This window comes from Chelmon rostratus, chromosome 8 (assembly GCF_017976325.1).
Source record: "Chelmon rostratus isolate fCheRos1 chromosome 8, fCheRos1.pri, whole genome shotgun sequence".
In the NCBI taxonomy this organism is placed as follows: domain Eukaryota; kingdom Metazoa; phylum Chordata; class Actinopteri; order Chaetodontiformes; family Chaetodontidae; genus Chelmon; species Chelmon rostratus.
This window is the reverse complement of record NC_055665.1, coordinates 27,589,414-27,602,795: the sequence shown is the minus strand read 5'-3', so window position 1 is coordinate 27,602,795 and position 13,382 is coordinate 27,589,414.

Here is a 13,382-nt window from a genome sequence, read left to right as displayed (position 1 = left end):
TGTGCTGCTGCCTCCATTGTGAGGCACTTTTTAAAGCCTCTGTTGTGATCTTTTATATTCTATTGGCACTGTGATGAATAGCTTGGGAATGGGCGGGTGAGAGAAACATCCGTTTATCATAATCACTCTGAAAAATATACAGGAAGCCCATAACAATGTTGGCCACATCTGCAAATTCAGGACCAGAAATTGAAGTGAGGTGTCATACTGAGACAGGGATTGTGTCTGTGCAGTGATTAAATTCACACAAACAAAGAAAAAAATCGACTCAGCTTTCAGAGATGCAGAGATGGATCATTTTAAAACACAGTAGCTAAACAGCCAAAGAGCAAATGCTGTGTGATCTATCATCGGTGTGCTTCAACGTCTCGCCCAATTCCATCTCATCCTCAAGTGCTTTCAATCTGGACACTTTTCCAGCACCAACACAAATATGGTATATGGTTTTGTTCGCTGAAATCTGAGGCTGCTTCTTCCTTCCATTCTGTGTAATATGTTGACGTATTGCAAGAGTGCATTTCAAAATGTACAAAGTCACAATGTAGAAATTGTTAGTAATGCCTACAGTCTATAGCCATCACTGCATCCACAAACCTGTTTTAATGAAATATGAATATGTCTTTGTAGCCTAAGACCTCTTGTGCTGTATTATGACTCTTGTCTGTCAGGATCAAAGTGGGAAAAATGATGTCACACAAAACTTTGTCTCATCAGCTGCTGGATGGAAATGAAATTTGATGCATATTCTTGAGAGGATGAATGCTATTGTTTTTGGTGATCCCCTGACTTTTTGTGTAGTAAACGTTTTCACTTACTCAGTGAAATATCTATTAGACGGACTGACACAAAGATAGACATTGGTGGTCCACAGAGGATGGATCCTAATAACCTGATAACTGACTTTTCGTCTCGTGCCATCATTAGGTCAAAAGTTAAATTTGTCCAACACTTGGACCAATAGTTTCATTCCTTTCCTGTAAACATTTGTCTCACAGTCATTAGCATGGCTGGTGATTCGTAGTCTTGTTTAGATTTTTGAAAGGCATAACAAATGACATATTTTTATTGTTTGGTTTGGAGACCTTGTTTAACACACAACATACGGATAATGTTGCTTGTCCTGCCTTACCCTGCCTTCACACCAAACAGAGTGCAGCATTTGCTGAGTCAGTGCTAATCTACACTCTCCTCTGTATAGTTTTGCATGTGCTCTTAATTTTTGCAGCCATTTTTTTTTCAGAATTTTGACACCAAATACACTGACAACACATGCCAGATGAACGTATGTATTAGTAAAACTTCAAACACGTTCATTCTAATTAAATTAATTAATTAGAATTAATTAATTCAAATTTAATTAATTCTACTTAAAGTAGCTAACTTGATGCAAATTCCCCCAAAAATGTTTTCTCTGGCTTCACATGCATGGCTTGAATAATATACTGAGAGCAATTTAGAATTTTAATTGACCTTGATGCCTTATTTCCGAGTGTTTGTGAAGCTCAGAAAAGCTGATTGATCATTTTTCAGTTGTAATGACGTTTATTTTAAAAGCAGTTGGTCAAGCCAAACAGGGACAATGGTTGAATTGGGAAGGTGTTGAGAAGAGGAAACTTAGTTGGAGGGACCTGTGGAATATGGAGGAAGGCCGTATTCAATTTCTGATAGGGGCGACATACGATGTGTTGCCAACCCCGCAGAACCTAAGTCTCTGGGTACAGGGCGACCAATCGTGCCCACTCTGCTCAGGTACAGCAAGTTTAAAGCACATTTTGTCAGGTTGTAGAATTAGCTTATCACAAGGCCGGTATACATGGCGGCATAATCAGGTGCTGAGAAGCTTAGCCGCAGGCATTGAAGAGAAAAGGAAGCAGGTGAATTCTGGAAGTTCTAGAAAGGAGAGGTTAGATGTGCAGTTTGTTTGAGAGGGGGAGAAAAATAGAGCTGCTAAGTCAGGGAGAAGGCAGGTAGGTGGCTGCCTGGTAGGGGCTGATGATTGGCAAATGCAGGTCGACTTGGGAGGAAAGCTAGTTGTGCCCCAGGAAATAGTTTATAGTTTATAAGTAGACATGCATGCCTAACCCGGTGGGAGAAGAGGTTAAAGTCTGAACAAGACACCTCTCCTCTGCTCTGCTTTCCCCGCCCCATCTTCTCGCTCTGCCAATAGGAAGAGAACCAGGAAGAGGAAGTTTAGATAAGGTGGGGGTGTGGCCAGCTAGAGTCTCTCTTTGGGACCATGCGGCCTGTTCAGGTGAGTTTGAGTTGTAAGATAAAGAGTTGGCTTGTTTTTTGATCTTTTTGGTTGTTTTCCTGTTTTGTTTGCTTCTTGAAGGAAATGTTAGGGTTTGTTTTCCTGCTCTGTTTGCTTTTTGAAGGAAATGGTAGGGTTTGTTGCTTCTTGAAGGAAATGTTAGAAGAGGCTGTTAAATCTAGTCTGTGGTTTAGGCCTCCACCTTCAGCACCCTCTAAATTTTCCACCCCCTACCCGAACAAGGGTCTGTATCCAATCCCTACTTTCATCTTTTGACTCTACCTCTTTATTTTCTATCCCCTACCCGAACCAGGGTTTGTATTCCCACCCCGCTTTTTTGGTGCAGTTGGTGAGAGGCAGGTGTAGATGATGGTAGTGTGGCAATCGGCAGTTACATGTGGCATCTAGGCCTGTGGTAGCATTGTAGCAGCTAACAATAGCTAAAGCGGTGAGAGTATGATAGTATCTTAGCAGTTAGTATTGGTAGCTAGCAATTAACATTAACAGCATAGGTGAATCTAGCCTTATTGTCTTCTTCTGTTCCTCTTAGCAGGTAGCGGTTAGCACGTAACATTAGCTAAATGGTAGCATCGGAACTGTATTGTCTTCTTCTGTTCTTCTTAGCGGTTAGCATTAGCATAAGCAATAGTTAAATGGTAGCATCGGTACTGGCCACTACCTGGAGTATCTCTGGGTCAGTTGAACGTGGCGGTGCTGTTTGGATTGTGTAGGAGCAGTGTGAACTGGCACTAGGGGGGGTGACTCTGGGACGCCGGAGTTCACTGCCTAACCTCCTGGTGGTGTAGTGGGACTAAGATGGCGAAACACTGTTGAAGGGAGGTTTCCACCTGATGACCCCCAGAGACATGTTAGGAATCACTGCTCTTTGGCAGGTATAGAGGCAGATTAGAGCTCCAAGGTTCTTCACTGAGAATGAATCCTCTTTTTGAGCACAAGTATCTTGTGTTTAAATTAACTATGGGGAAAAAGTTATGTGACTTTCATTTCTGACTGCGGCCACTAATCCAACAGAGCCTCATTGCTCAGCACTGTTCCTGAGGACTCGAGTCCTGCTCAAGCATTTCCATCTTTAGATTTGTTGACTTTGCTCAAAACTGGAAGTTCTCAGTGAAAATATTCCAGTGGTGTCTCGAAAACATTCAACAAGATCTGCCTCGTAGTGGATGAACTTTTTATCCCACAGATATACACCAGATATGCAAGTAATTCTGTCAGTTTATGCTGGTTGGGTTGCAGCTGCTCTGTTGTTTCTGATTTTTTTTTCTTTGTTCTTGTTGCTTTTAGCTCTGTTTTATTTGTGATGTCTAACTGTGTAGCCATTTACAAACTCTTGGTTTAAAAGTGATATATACATGTTTTTTCCTCTCTTACTCATTTAAATAACCAGAACCATGTCTATTTGTGTGTAACATGGGAATATCTGTTATTTCAGAGCTACATTAATGAATGAATAATAAAGTAATGGTAAATATGCAGCCTGATCCTCGGGGGAAGTGCCACAGACAGCAGGTAGGCAGGGTGTTTATAAAACCCAACAAAGCCGGAGAGAGAGAGAAAGGGTATAGGACTATAGTACTACAGCAAATCAAGAGAGCAATGAGAGGAAAAGGAATGCTCCGCTCTAATATTTATGAATCGTTCTTTTGTTGTGGCAGAGCTGGTAGACAGACAGGAATGCAACAACTGTCCCTGGAGCTGCAAAGTATTTGAATGTTGAAAAATGCATGAGCATTTTATTGATAGAAATACAGATCACCATTTGAAAGATGTTATCTGATACCTCAACACAAACAGGAGGGTGTTGTCTCTGGGTAAAAGTGAGGCTCCTTCTTATGTACTTACTGTCATCAGGCTTTATTTATAATGCTCTAACTGAGTGTGTGGGCGAGTCTGTGTCTGTCTGCCAGGAGGTCATCTACAAGAACTTGAATACGAGCAGAAAAAACAATATAAAAAGAGAAGTTCCTCAAAACAGGATGTCTTGTAAAATACTCCTACATGTCAACAAAAGCAGCCCTGCAGTCAGAGTTACAGAAAAACTCACGCTTCTTGAATAATCTTCACACAGTTTACCAAACAATACAGTTGAATCACACAAAAATACAACACCCTGCAGCTAATGCCTCACTCTAGGAATTTCCTCAAAATCCTACTGCAGAACGCTAAAAAATGGAAAACATAGGATTATGTAAGGTATGTTTAGCCACATACTGTATGTCAAAAGGGAAAGATAAAATATGCTTTTATGCATAAAATATGCTGATTTTATACATACGCACATTTTATAGCTTCAGAAAATTCTGCCAGGTTCCTGACTGGAGAGAAATGTGCTTCAATTCTTTCCAAAGATGTGTCTTTAATGGTCTACAAAAAAGTCCACAAACAAATACCAACCAATTTAAGAATGCACACACAGCAAAGTTCCCACCAGTCCATCACAGCTAAAACACGCTGCACACCCCCTCTCCAGAACACCACGCTTTATTAACAAGTGTGCTCGGCTATGTTGCCTTTACGACAGTGATTTCTGAGGCTGTTCCTGGTTTCCTTATATATCCTTTGTTGGTCTGTCACATGAACAATAAATCTGTATACATACCACATGTACTTATACATTATTATTTATATTCAGGCTAAGTGGCCACATCTGTACAATCTAATGCAGCCCAACGGCCGCTGCCATATAATCTATGCTCATTTTTTTGTTGACATTGTCAGAAATGTGCAAATTCAGTTTTTTTCTTTAAGGTTACAGCTAACCAATATACTCTGCATGAGTTCTGGCTTCTTAGCATCTGCCAGTGCTGCTAACTCAAAAATATATAAGATAAGATAAAAGTTTATTAAATCCATGCTGGGGAAATTAAATTGTTACTTACATCAAAGAATAAAAGAGAGGCATAGAAAGATCAAAAAAGTCATTAAAAAACAAAAACAAGGAAAACAAAAAACAAACAACTGTATACGTATATATGTAGATTAGATAAATTTATTATATGAATAGGATGAAATACAAATACTCCATCAGTTGTCATGGTTTAGGTTTATTCATCTTAGCTAACTAAACATGTGTTACAATTGTTTCAATGAATTCCTCTGACTCAAACTGTGCCATTTTAAGTTCTACTCATACTTGGAACACCATGACGGAGATATAAGGTACAAACTGGCTAGAGGTGAACAAAGTTACCAAATGTCAACAAAAATGCAGACTAACTGGAATGCACAAAGCACAAACACATCTGCAAGCTAATTATCAAATCTCAATTACACCAAGACAAATCTGATATAACCAACCAGATGCAAAGGCACAATTTGGTAAATGGACTGCGTTCTCTGGCACAAAACCTGATCTTTAATACTAGTGCTACTATGTCTTGCCTGAGCAAAAAACAACACACAAACATAAGTTTGTCTACTGCATGTTGAGCAGGTTACTGCTCAACATGCAGTAGACATGTTATTGACATGGTTACTGACTTTATTCTGTCATATTTCTCACTTTTGAAAGACCAGCATTGCTTTATGAAAGACTTCCATGAAGAGAGACTATGAAACCTTAATTGTACATGATGTGAGCACAACACATACAATCCAATTTATCAAATAGCATCAGACTTGGTGAAGTTATGGTAAGAATGCACATGTTACTACAACCTGTTTTAAAAATGATGTGTTAAAACAAAGTATATACTAAATACATTTAGAACGTGGCACTCTTAAATACTCAATTCAGCGGTGTTTATTTCTCCACAGACGACCGCCTGCACAGGAATTCCTAACAGTCATTGGCTAAAGGGGCAATCTGTTAATGTACCAGGCTCAATTACAAATTGCAAGCTGATTTAAGGGGCAAAATATTGAGCATTTTCTCTTGACGTGTGGTTGGAGAATGACATGTCCACAGCAACAAGGAAAAGAAAAGTAAAGAACAACGCTGGACCGACAGGAGAAGTAATATTAAGGCAGAAGAGACTTGAGGACACAGACTGACCAGACTGAAGACGACATACACAAAGAAAAAACACAGCATGAGCGAGCAACCTGCTAAAAGACTGCTTGAGACAAAACTGGAGACAGATTTTTAATGTATGAGGCTGAACGCAGAAATCAGCTGCTGCGGGACTTTTATCCATCAGCACAAAATAACAGCGGTAAACCAAACTCTGTCTCCAGCTACGTCTCTCTCAGGTCTGGGATATCCTGTCACTTCTCCGCATTTGACATGATGTCGCTGAATAACTGCCTGCCAGCCTGCACACAGTGAGATGCGGTTGCTATGCAGCAAACATGTTTACTTTCTGAGCCGCTGCGCAGTGAGAGCGATGACAGACTAGAGTAGGCTCATTTTAAATCAATAAAATATGATTTAATCATTATTTTGTGTCACTTTATTGAATTCTTTAGGAGTAAGCCGTGTTCTAAGCGGGATAATGTAGAGTGAGCAGGTTCCTTCAGGATGAATATGTCATCACCTTATTTCTCCATAGGAACCTTCTCACTACATATCATCCCTTACCTGTAATTGTGGATTGGGTTGAATAAATGTTAAATCATTCCTGACAACTCTGACAACATACAGACAGAAATTTTTATTTCTTATAAGAGCTTACAGAGACTAAAAAGTCATTTGTAAGTAGAAATGACTTGATGTGACAATTAGGAAATTCTCTGACTACGTGCATACATTCAAAGAAATAGTCAAGGCTGGCTTCTTTCACTCCCCTTTCTAACCATCGGTGGTCCCTGGCCAAAATATGTACATAAATGTCCTCAAATGAGTGAGCGCTTGTGAAGCAGTTGTTATGTACAAGTCTCTGCATTGGACTGCGTACACATTGCTCCGCTTGTGTCTGGGTGTTTTGTCCTTGGAATGGTCAAGCTTCTGCCTCAGAGTGTTGCTGGCCTTGCAATGCACAGGGATGTGGTGTTTGCGGGAGTCCGAAAAACTTGGGAGGATTTTTAGCAATGTATGGGATGACAATGTGATGCAGTCTATTCAGTCTATTAAACAGCATCCTTGTTTCAAAACATATATAGCAGCATCTCTGACAGCCTGGTGGAAATTCCAGAAAATCACGAACACTGCTTTTTATGATAAGTTAAAGCCCCTAGCCCCCACGTGTGACGTCAGCAATCACCCTGCTTCTTTCAGCTTGCCCAAACCACACCTACTTCTACATTATCACAACAGACTATTAGACTGTCCAGGTGTTCCAAATGAAGTGCCCACTGACTGTGAATACAGATAATCATATCAGCATATAAATGGTTTCTATGGTGATTGATCACATGACAGATCAATAAAGTCTATGCAAGAAAACCAGAAAAAGCCTCAGACATCACCTTGAATGCAGGACAGCCAGCAACATTTGATGAATAAAGCACAGGGTACTGAAGAAGAGCTGTGTCACAGACAAGATAAAACATTAAACTCACACCTCTCCACTTCTGCAAAATGAAAGTATGAGTTCTGCTTTTCATACTCAGACCTGTGGCACCTTTCCTAGCCAGTCTACATGCAGACTTTCAATCTGACTCAAAACCATAATAATTATCCTGAGACAAAGGGGGAGACAAAGAAAAGAGAAAAGATTGAATAACATTTCATCCTTTTCTTGCCGTTGCTAAGCAGCAGTCATCCAACCATGGCTAGTCTGACAGGCCAGCCACTCCTTGAATACCATCAGTGGGGTAAAGATGGAGCCTCAGAGGGAGGTCAGAACTGACCTCACACTGAAACACACTCATATAAATGCACACATACATCCACACATTCCCACAGAGCTCCAGGGCCATCCACCTTATATCGTATACCTCATGCTGCTGTTGACTCCAATTTAGATTTAATGCTTTTAAGATATAATCTTTGCGTAAGGATTATAATTTGGTTGCACTTCATTTTCTGACTATGGGCCACTTTTTGTATACACAGTTCTATCTTCCATGAAATTCTTGGTGACATCAACTTTTTCCACATTGCATTTTCTGCCATTTTGAATTCTCAGATTTCATTCCTTATGAAGCATTAATGCAGTGATACGACAAATTAAAATGCATCTTTTCTGGGAGGATGATGCATGATAATAATTTAGATAATTAAATGCATTATTACTTTATGCTGTTTCTTGTACAGACGTCAAACCAGAATCTACAAGAGCCATCTACCTGAAGACCTGAAGATACATACCCCATTTGGACTGGGAGCACTTGATCGAGATCCCCCAACAGAGCTGGAGAACATGGCTGGGAAGGTCGTCTGCGTTACTAAGGATGGATGAAATGATGGCAATATGACATTATCAACTCTTCTTTTGCATATTATATTTTCAGAATACTCTCTTTATATAATATCTGCAAATGGCACTGTGACACTGAAGACAAGGACATGGTAAGTACACTGTAAGGTGCCACACTGTCCAAAATGAATGTAGTTTGTAGTGACAAGTTGGATCATAGCAACAGTCAAAATGTGAATGGAAATGGAGTCAAGTCATAGCTGAATAAATCTGCTGCTTTTCAGAAGAAGAAGAAGAAGAAATGTTACATATAACAATTATTATGTAAATTTACAAATGTTAACTAAAATGCAAGTTTGTATGTTAAAAATCAACTTGTTCATTTCCAGCTCACTGTTTGTGTTCCCAGGCAAGCTGTTCCTCAGCACATGACACTGACAAAATCTGCATGATTTAATGATTCATTCTCCGGGCCACCTACGCTGATTACTCAAATGTAATTCATTTCCTTCAAAGTTCCAGTATGTCAGATATAGCAGCATCTCGCAGTGAGGATGTAACTGAGTACTCATCACCGCTCACCATTTGTCCATTGTGGGCTACTGAAGAAACAAGGTGGTGTAGATAGATAGATAGATAGCTAGATAAATAGATACTTTATTCATCTCCGAAGAGAAATTTGCAGTTCCAGCAGCTCAAAAGGTGGACACACAAGGGCATGCAAAATAAGAACTACTTTCAAGTAATGAACAACTTACAAGTAGAGATCAACTTTCTAGAAAAGAACAACTTTCAAGTAAGAGGTAAAAATACAATACAAAATACAAAATAGCAATATAAGAAAAAATAGTGAAATAAAAATAAAGAACTAGGCTATCCAGGATAAACGTCTTAACATCTGGCTATACAGGATAAACATCTGTAATACAGGATAAACATTCGAGCGGTTAAATATGTAGAATATACATTAATGACAAAATAATAATGACAAAATAATTCTAAACATTACATTCAATTTCTGCCAATAGACCCCCCGTAAATCCTATACACTACACCTTAAAAGACCTTTGTTCTGTTTTTTTTTTTCTTTTTTCAGAGACTTTTCTCTTTCAGAGACGTTTGTTAAAGTAAACCTTTCCACTGACGGAGGAATTGTAAACTCATCCGGAGCCCTCTGGTTAAGGTTTCTCTAAATCATCAAAATTGTTGATACATTTCATTCAGTCTTTTATTTTTTCCATTCATTACCAGCAGGTATTGCTTTCACCTTGCCCGTCTGTGTTTGTGTGGTGATGCGGTCACAAAACTTCCCAGGTGTGGAGTTATAATCAACATGAAGGATGAATTTAAAAATGGTTGTAGCTCGACATTTTATCATGTTTTAAGTTGTGACTCACTGTATCCCAGTTTAAATGTTTCCTGTACACTCTTTAATTATTACATTACATGACAATTGGTAAGAACTGTACCATCCTCCCATAGTCAACCTTTAACCTACAGTGTGTCAGTATTGACACGTGTGTGTTTTGCTGACCTACTCCATCTTTTGATAGAAGGAACTTACAACATGAAACATGGAAACATGGTTAGTCATGAATGAGCAATGTGTCATTATTGGCAAGAGATTAATTAGCAGTTGTTTGACAAGAACATGAATATTGAGCCTCCAACAAACAACAGTTTTAAAACTGTTCATGTATCTTGAGGAACCATCACTATTACTATACCATTTCTGAGGAGTACTAGCCCACGACTGAGTATTACTTTACAGGCAGCAGAGTAACTTGGCCAGAGGGGAGCAGAGGCTGAGCCGTGACTTGCAAGGCAGGAGAGCTGGCAGGGGAAGACTGGGGGGGGCAGAAGATTCCAGGTTGTGCAGGACTGGTTCAGAGGCAGAAGCTGGACCAGGGAGGCTGCAGGCACAGAGTAACAAGAATTAGTAAAGGCTTAATCCAACAAAGAGATCCAAAAGGGAATTAACTATTTAGCTTCTTCTATGATCTGGCAGCCGGTTGGAGTTGAAGCCCAGTGTTTAAAGCAGAAAAGATTGGCAATGATTAGCATCTGGCAGCCCACCACCTGCACACCTGATTGCACCACCTGTACACCTGATTTGACTGATTCCAGAGAGAGAAGGGTCTCCTGGCTAGGAATGAGAGGGGGTAGAAGCAGAGGCTGTGACACCAAAGCTATGCAAGTTGACATTAGTTTCCAGTAGGATCAAATTTTAGATTGTGCTGGATGCTTAAGTTGATCCCATCACAGGATGGCCTCTGGTTATTAGCTTGTAATTAATTTGATGCTTGGCCAAACCTCCTCTCTATCATATATAATTTTAGTTGTTTGCAGATATTAAAATTGTCCTTTGCTTCACTTATTAGAAGACAGAGGATAGCTAATGTTTGCTTTTTCTGCTTTGTTTATTGATAAACTGCTGCTTTCCAGTGGCTCGGAGCCCTGAAACACACCGCAGCGCCGTGTTTACCTGCAGCGGTGTGAGGGGGAGTACAGCGCACAGCACAAAGTTTTGATGTGATATTTGTTAGTGAAAGCGTGAAAGATGAGCTCGGCACAGCCGGTGCACTCTGTATTGATTAAGCTCAGTTTGATTGCAGGATACATAAGTTTTAATTAATCGTTGGGGTAATCAAAATGGCAGCGATATTCCAGGCTCATAGCAGACTTTTGGGACCAATCTGAAATGTTATTGATTAACAACCTTTGCCTTTTTTCCTCTGAAGAGCCACTCTCACCGATGGAGGCTGAGAGATTGACCTTTCAGTCTAGCACACACCCAAACAAATCATCTTTTCCCTTTTTATCTGTAACATGGAGACACCTCCCTTATGCCCACAGAAACACAGCCATACTTGGTCGATCTCACTCTCCCACTCATTAACGCACACGCAAAACAAATCGGCTGCATTTCCCATTTGTGCAGTAAGAAGTCTCCAAAACAGTTACATCAAAGTCCCTTTAAAAGTACCTTTGGTCATTTAAGTGTGTGCTTTGATCTCAGACTTATTTTAATGGCTCACTGGAATGTATGAGTGGATGTCTTCTAATCTTATGAATGCACCGTATATTCACTGGTGTTTAGGCAGGGTTAGGGTCCAGAATTCTGACAGGATGTTTTCTTACAAAATGCATTTGAGACTTAGCTTACAATGAAAACAGTATTTACTTCTTACAGTGCTGCTATTTTTTATATCAGCTGTGCTTGTTTATTCACTCATTTTTGGTTTTCATAAAATACAGCCCAGTCCATGATTTTCAATTTTCATACAAAACAGAAGAGCACTCGTGGATTGAAAGAATTTATGAACATGACATGGAAAACGCTGTGCTACATCAACTATGGCAGTTTGGTCACCAGTCTTTTTAGTGATGTCACCAATCTCAGCAGTTTATTTATTTGCTTATTTGAATGGAACAGTGCATATTGATGAACATGTTAAAACATGTAAAGATGCCGGATTGTAGCTTGGCGCTAATTTCCATCCGATATACATTAAAAAAAAAAAAAATTAAGACAGTACAACATTTCAACATTGGTGGGAACGATGTTGTTATTACTGAAGTACAATAAATCAGATGTAGGCCTGTAACACCTGATACTTCTAATTACGTGCCAGTTAAATAAATAGTGACAACAGCAAAGTAGTTAACAGTTGTAATGAAGTTGAAATGAAAGTCAGTGATTTAGTGGCTCTCTGGTGTAGCTGCAACAGATTTTGAATGGTAAAAGACCAACGTGATTTAAGAAACTAAGGTTACAATATCTCTGCATCACCCATCCAAACATTTCATGGACGTTTATGTCATACCTGAAAATTAAGTTCCGGTTATTCCCCACCTGCTGCACCCTCGTGGGAGTATATTAAAGGTATTATGGAAACTAGGAAATTGACTTGATTGTACCCTCACACAACTCTCAATAAAAAGTGTGGTCCCCATGGAACACTGAAGTGTGCGGCGTTTGCTGCCAAATGCATGGTTATGTATGAGATGTTTTGCCATATGTGCTCAAATTAGTATTTGTCTTAAATAATTAATCTAGAAATGTAATGGCTCTTCCCCCATTTTAGTCATTTGTATTATCAGATTGACAAGTAGATAAATTGATGATTAATACCTCCAAAGTCGTATTAATCAAAATGTTGTAAGCTAATTTGAGAGCACTAAGTTCACATTTCTTAAATAGATTTGAATGGAAGTATGAGATATCTCATTAGAGATATGAGATTCAGAGATCAACTACTTTTTTCTTTTTTTAATTTACTTTGTTTATCCCAAGACTGGGAAATTATTCTCTGCATTTCACCCATCTCTGTTTTGCAGAAACACACACACACGCGACATGTGAACTACACACAGGAGCAGTGGGCTGCAATCAAGCGCCGGGATCGGGAGCATATATAATGTTGAATAATTCCAACAATGGTTTCTTCTGGCTGTGCATGGCAACTGTGATGTGGTATAGGTTGGGGAAAATGATGACTCACAGTGTCTCTGTCAGCTTCCCTGTGCAATGAGGAATTATTAGTGACACATCAGGCACGTTCACAGCTGTTTGTCAGTGGTTTACATCATCCAGATAAGCTGTTGACTTGTTTCCAGCCTGTCCGATCTGTTCATCTTCAGCCTTTAGACTCTCTGTCCCCATCTCCGCAATTACATTGGTCCTACAGCTGAAATAACAATTCATGATGGAGTTTTGAGAGGAAACATGTGTGCACCTTTTACTGATGCGTTTGATAAATTGTGTTTTTATTTATTTTCCCAAAAATTATTCTCCACTGCAATAACCAACAATAAAAGCTATCCTTTCTGTTTCATTCTTCCGTTGTGGAAACGAGATATGTATTTAA